The sequence below is a fragment of the Saccostrea cucullata genome, unplaced genomic scaffold (assembly GCF_032062105.1).
Source record: "Saccostrea cucullata isolate Sc308-1 unplaced genomic scaffold, CSIRO_AGI_Scuc_v1 ctg1717, whole genome shotgun sequence".
NCBI lineage: Eukaryota > Metazoa > Mollusca > Bivalvia > Ostreida > Ostreidae > Saccostrea > Saccostrea cuccullata.
Window position 1 is genome coordinate 134450 of NW_026918318.1, and position 7169 is coordinate 141618.

The window sequence follows — 7169 nt, forward strand, 5'->3', positions numbered from 1 at the left end:
GTTAAGGGGAAAAATAGTGGGCCAGTAAAAATATTTTAAGATTAAAGAATTTATTCTTTGACATTTGCTCAGTAAGAAACAAGACTTAGTGAAGAAAAATAAAGTTAGCTTCCTATATCTACCAGATCTTTCGCTCTGCCGTTTCCCTTTTCAATATTTTGTCCCATGTGAACCAAAAGTAATCAGTGGACTTTTCGGTGTCCAGAAATATCATATTACTTTTACAATGCTGTGATAATACACATCCAGAATTAGCTTTCTGTTCTCAAAAACAATTATTTTCAAAATAAGCAAACGATGGGAATTTTACAACCAGTTAGATTTTGGTCAAGTTGTAAAAGTAAAAATAAAGTATAACAAGGTATTGTAAATAAAGCGTATTCCTTATGGCGATATATAAAGTCCAAGAATTGGTAAATCAGGTTTCCGAATTTTATTTAAAGACGATGGTAAATAACAAACAAGAATTTTAACAATATCTTACGAGACTTAATCGAGTTGAATGTGGCCGGTAGAGCGTCGGGCCTCCAAACTGAAGAGATTATAATGGACATAGATGTTTGTAAGATTAAGAGTAAACAATAATTGACTTTTGACACTAGTTGAGTTAATTGATGGACAGGTGTTTCTTTTTGATAGAATGAACATGAAAGAGGTTAAAAGTAATTATACAAATAAAGTTATTGGTAAAGGATTAACAAAAGAACCACAATTATTTTTCACAGAGTGTCAGTCTTAATCCTATTTCAAAGGGAAAGATAAATAAGGCAATTTACTACAAATAAGCAAATATTATAAACAGATGGCCGAATTTAGTATAAAATATATTAAAAAGTTATTTTAATTCAAAAATGTTAATTTTGCTCGGTGATAATTATATAAAGTAATTGCAGAAAAAAAAAATCATATCAAAAGCCCTTTTATCAATTTACAAAAATCTTCATAACAATCCACAATGTAGTATATTGACGTTTTATCAATTAACAATAGTTACTTTCATTCATATGTCGACTCGAAATATGCCAATGAACTTGAAATAAGTGTGTATTTTTGGTTGTTTTTACTGAAAATAGTCTTATGATTTAGCTATACTGTATTTCTTTTAAATGATTAAGAACATTGTATAGATGCGCCTTTTTAATATAATTTAAGATTTATTTTCAGTGTTTTCAAAATTATTCAAAACCAAATGGGATTGCGTATTCTAAATTTACTCTGTGATTTGAACCATTTCTTTTTCTTTGAGAATCTCTTGTCCCTAATGTATCTCAAAAATTGTTTAAAAGCACATTCTAAACCTCTAATATATTTTTCTTCATGATTTCCCGTAGGAATTTTAAAAAAAAAGAACTAAAGATGTATTCGATGACTTATTCAGGTCATAAATGAAAAAGACGGGAAAGGCTCAGGAAATCTTAGCTTCTAGTAAAACCATCTGAGTATTAAATAATTGGAGACATTCCATTATCCGTATTTTCACACTTCCACTTTCAAATAACCCTGAATGTGTCGTTCTGAAATCATATACTTGTAACTTTGATAACCCATTAGCACTTCAATCATCAAGTAGTGTTACGTGTACCTACTGGCTACTGATATTCGTCACTTAGAAAAAACAGAAGAGAACAAAATAAATATTCAACGTTCAGAAAATATAAGACCGATGTCACGAAAAACCGTATGAGTACATTAATAATGAAAAAGAAATTAATAAAGGCGCTATCTTTAGAAATCACAGTGATCAAGCTTAGACCTTTACTGCTCGAAAGTTGAAAACCATTATGGTTAAACTATCTAATAATTCACGTGTTGAACTGAAACACAGAGGGGAATCAGAACCATTTGCATTTGTTTTCATATCACGACAAGGAGCACACGGCGGGTGTGACCGCTCGGCAGGGGATGCTTACTCCTCCATGGCACCTGATCCCACCTCCGATGTTTTGGAGATCCGTTTTTGCTCTGATCCTGTTTTGTATTGTTTAATGGATTTTTTTATCTTGAGTTCTGTTCGTTATCTCAATATGTTTTATTCATCCTTTCCCCTTTTAATACGTAGAACATCAATTTCAACGGGTGAGTCCGTGGTTGTGGTAAGTAATTTGTGGCTGTTTTTTCTTTGATTCTTTCTCACTATTTTTTTTCTACAAACAAGTATCTCCAAAAGATTTAGGGGAATAAAATCCTTCAAAATCTATTTTTTATTTTGGTTTAAGCTCTGAATGTATGCAGAGACCCCGTTTTTGCAAACTCCAAAATATAGAGATTTCGTCAAGCAAACTGTCCAAACAGTTTTGTACTGCAAACATTATCAAACATTATTATTTTCAAAAAGTATGATCAATGTCAGAAAAGAATTGCTTATAAAAAGCTGAAAGTTAAAAATTCTCAAAGCAAAACGTATTTTTTGTTTTATTTTAAATATATATGTCGTTATCAACGCCCAGTGTAACAGATTGTAAAAAAAAAAATAACAGGAATAACCTTTGTGTTCTTTACTTCTCTCGCAAATAATGAGCTTGTTTTCCCTTTCAAGGTTCAATCATTGACATCCCAAAATTATAAAGTAGATCCGTTAACAGTGGCTGAAAGATGTACACATTAACTACTTTTAAAAACAAAATATATGCATTGTACCTATACTACCTCAAGAAAAATAAAAGCAATAACTTCATAAGTAGTGCGCAAGATAAATCTTTAAAAGAAAAAATAATCTGCAAAATTTCTGATAAGTAAGAATAATAATCACCTTGCGACCAAAATTTAATAAAATGTTTACGGTCATCACATTGTGTTAAATTTGAGGAATAAGCCGAAGAATGAATATGGAGATACGACCAATATACATGCTCAAGAGTCCATTTACACAAACATCAGGAGTATAGCAAAAACAAAGACTTCTGAAACAACCAAGGTGGAATCCAGTACCATGGAGGAGTAAGCATCCCCTGCCAACCGGTCAAACCTATCATGTGCTCCATGTCATGATCGGGAAATTACGGGAAAATCCGTCGACAAATCATAAAAAATGACATAAGATTAATATGAAAAACGTCAATCAGAATTTAATTAATGATAGAATTGAATTTACTGTCAAGGTCATTGTATCGACTATAGAATCTTGCGTATTGAATCAACCGACAGATATAAACTCGTATGTATGCAAGTGATAATTGTATATTTAAGGAATCACTGTCTAGTTTTGAGAGTATGCCAGGGCATCAACAAAAGTGGGAAACATGGGATAATTTGCATAACGGGCGAAGCCCGTTATGCTAAAATTAGCCCATGTTTCCCACTATTGTTGATGTCCCTGGCATACTCTCAAAACTAGACAGTGATTCCTTATATTTCCATTTCATTGTGAAATAAAATTGTAGATTTAGACTTTAAAAATGTAGACATAGATTTAAATCACACGAGGACTTTCATGCTAATTTCAATAGTCCTCGCCCACTGACGTCAAACACAAAGGCAGCCGCACGAGATTTACATGCATATTTGGCCTCCTTAGCGTCAGACACAGAGACAGATGCGCACGAGATTTGCATGCGTATTAGGCCTCCTTAGCTCCTGACCTATCGACCTGCCTAATTTACATTCCGGCAGAATTATCAAGAAATAAACTCCAACAACTTTCAAAGAGTTATCACAGAGAAAAAAATTAGAAATGGAAATATTGCTGCATAAGTAAAGGGAGTTGACGATTGAAAAGTCATTACTTTTATAAAAGCTTGGTTGTTAGATTACCATCAACGTCTATTTCTAGTAAAATATTCAGATATGAACAGATAGTATATCAGAAGTCTGTGTCATTTTAAATATCAAGCTCTCTGGGATATATCGTGTCGACATATGAATGGAAATAACTATTCAAAGGAAATTTTAATGAAATCTAAGAGGTGGTTGTTAGTGGTGGGTGATCGGTGTGTGATGCTATTATTAATTAGCCATTATGTCGCGATTTCGAAATTGGACCTGTAGAAATGATTAAGGAGCCAGTAAATAAAATACAAGCCTTCTATATTGTACTATATATTCCACTAAATAAACAAATTAAATTGTCATAACAATAACATGAACTTTTATATATACAGTAGGTACCTCATTTTTACAGAGTAATAAGCACTGTTTCGCTCAATTCCATGTTTGACATTACATTTTTAAATCCATTTTGTCTGGTAAGGTGAGAGAATGTCAAATCATTTTTATTCAACTTTTAACTTATTTTAATTCCTCCATGGCGCCTGATCCCAGCTCTGGTGTTTTGCAGACATATGTTTGCTCTGCTCCTCTTTATTATTGTTTTATGGACTTTCGAGCTTAAATACTGTTCGTTATCTCCATATGTTTCATTTAATGAAAAGGACGATTTATTCAAACAGTACGTAGTAATAATTCTAAACTCAGACAAAACAGCGGAAGATTACTCACTGTCCTTCTTATAAATGTAATGAGAAGTTTTTTTTATAATTAAGTCGACCTGCCATATTTGATTAAATTTTGTCTGATTTTAAGTTGACAGTCTAATGTTCTTCCGTTTTAATTTCTTGTATAAATTGAAGTGGCTTTGAGCATGTAGTCAAAAAGTTATTATATTTTGTCGTGCAAATAAGATGCAACATTAAGATAGAACTAAATATACTAGTAATCAGTAACAATATATTTGAATTGGAATACACTGTATAGGTATAGTGACTTCGCAAATCATAACATCATGAATACAAAACTTACATAACCCCATCTTAAGTTCCATTTCACGAAGTAGTTACATGTAAAATTATTTTGCTTCAGCTGAGCCAAAGGCTCTAAGAAGCAAAGACTCAAGAGAGATCTTTTCACCATAGTGAGATCCATCAAATTATAAACAAATTTAAAGTAAACTTGACATGAACGATCCTAAGGATAGGATAATCTATACAAGCAAATTCAAAGAACTGTGGTCCCCCACTTTCAGTGTCTTTGTAGATGAGATGTCATTTTTTATGACATATTGTGTCTAATATGAACACCCTATCATAAATTGTCATTTATTTAGAAATTATCACTGAAGTTGATTTTTTTTAAAAAATAAGGTCAATTGTGAAGGTCAAGGTCAAGGGGTTAGAATTCATAGCATGCTTGGAAATATCTTGTCACAGGTAATGCACATATCAAATATGAAAGTCCTATCTCTTCTCAATATAAGGAACAAAATGTGTTTGTGAAACACAGATGACCTCGTACGGCAACATAACAAAGATTTAACATTTCTTATTTCAAATGAAATATATTTGATATTACCCAAAGTAGGGTTTTCAGACAAGAAATACGATTGTGAAATACAAAATCCCACCCCCTGTTCAAAAGAAAGTTATGGCCAAGGATACATTTTTGAAAGGTAGGTCAAACTCCAAGGTGAAAGGATCTGAGTTGTTGATTTCTTTAAAAAGGTCACAAGTAATACATATGTGAAGGATGAAAACCCTAACCTTAACCGTTCAATAGTTATGGCCAAGGTAAAAGTTTTGGAAAAATAAGTCAATCTCCAAGGTCAAGGTCAAAGGGTCAAAGTTCTTGGTATCCAATGAAAGGTCTTCTCATAAGGATTACATATGTGAAGTACGAAAGCCTTAGCCCTTACCGTTCAAATGTTATGGTAAAGGTTAAACTTTTATTTTCAAAAGTACGGAAATCTCCAAGGTCAAAGTCAAAATGTCAGAATGGTTGGTATCCAATGAAAGGCCTTGCCACAAAAAATACATATGTGAAATATGTAAGTCCTAGTTTCTACCATTCAAAAGTTATGGTCAAGGTTAAAGTTTTTTCATAAGTACGGAAATCTCTAAGGTCAAAAGGTCAAAGTTGTTGGTATCCAATGAAAGGTCTTGCAACAAAAAATACATATGTGCAAAAATATGAAGCCCTACATGTAGTATCTACCGTTCAAAAGTTGTGGCCATGGTCAAAGTTTTTGAAAATTAGGTCAATCTCCATGGTCAAGGTCAAAGGGTCAAAGTTCTTGGTATCCAATGAAAGGTCTTTTCACAAGGATTACATATGTGAAGCCCTAGCCCTTTCCGTTCAAAAGTTATGGTCAAGGTAAAGGTTTTTTCATAGGTCTCTAAGGTCAAGGTTAAAAGGTCAAAATTGTTGGTATCCAATGAAAGGCCTTGACACAAAAAATGCGTATGTGAAATATGAAATTCCTAGTTTCTACTATTCAAAAGATATGGCCAAAGTAAAAGTTTGGATTTTTTGTGTAAAAGTGGGTCAAACTCCAAGGTCTAGGTCAAAAGGTCAAATATGGTGGTACCCAAAGAAAGGTCTTCTCACAAGGGTCACACAAGTGAAATATGAAAGTCATAGCTCCACTAAATCAAAAATAATGGACAAGCTTAAAGTTTTTGTGACGGACGGACAGACGAATGAGATTTAATGTCCCCTCGCTTTCGCTAAAGCGGGGGACAATAAAGAAGGCAATAAATTGTTATTTAATTCATTATGGTTTTATTTTGATCGGGATTGGTCCAAAATGAATTTTTTTTTTCAATTTGCCATTTCATTTCAATTTCTTGCCAAAAAGACTGAGACTAGTCAAAATTCACATATACTTTGATCATTAGTAAACTTTAAGCGAATCATCGTGCATACGTACAGATATTTCTCCATCCGATAATAAAGGCTTGTCATAATTTTTAATTCTTATACCACCAACCTCTCACTTGCTATTTGACTTCGAATTAAAGTCATGACACTCCTTAGGTTCATAAACAGTACCTGTATCAGGTTCCAATGAGCAATCTTTGTATCAAGTACGAGCTCCTAGTATTTCTACATTGTTAAGTTAAAGTCTTAAAAAAATAATTTTACACTATTCTACCTGTAACTTTGAACTTGCTGCATTGACACTGGATTAAAATAAGAACTTTCCTTATTTCAACTAGAAATGTCCAAACGGGACAAAATACCCCCCGCTGGATTTTTCAGAAGTAAGCTTTTTCCATAAGAAAGATATGGACCGGACACGAATTATGAATTTTTCTTCCAGTGACCTTGAACTTCCCCAAATGACGTTGGGTCAAGGTCATGACACACCCTTGGGTCATGGGCTATCTTTGTGTGAAATGACAACCTACCAAGTTTATCCATAGGAAAGATATGGACTGGACACGAATTATGAATTTTTT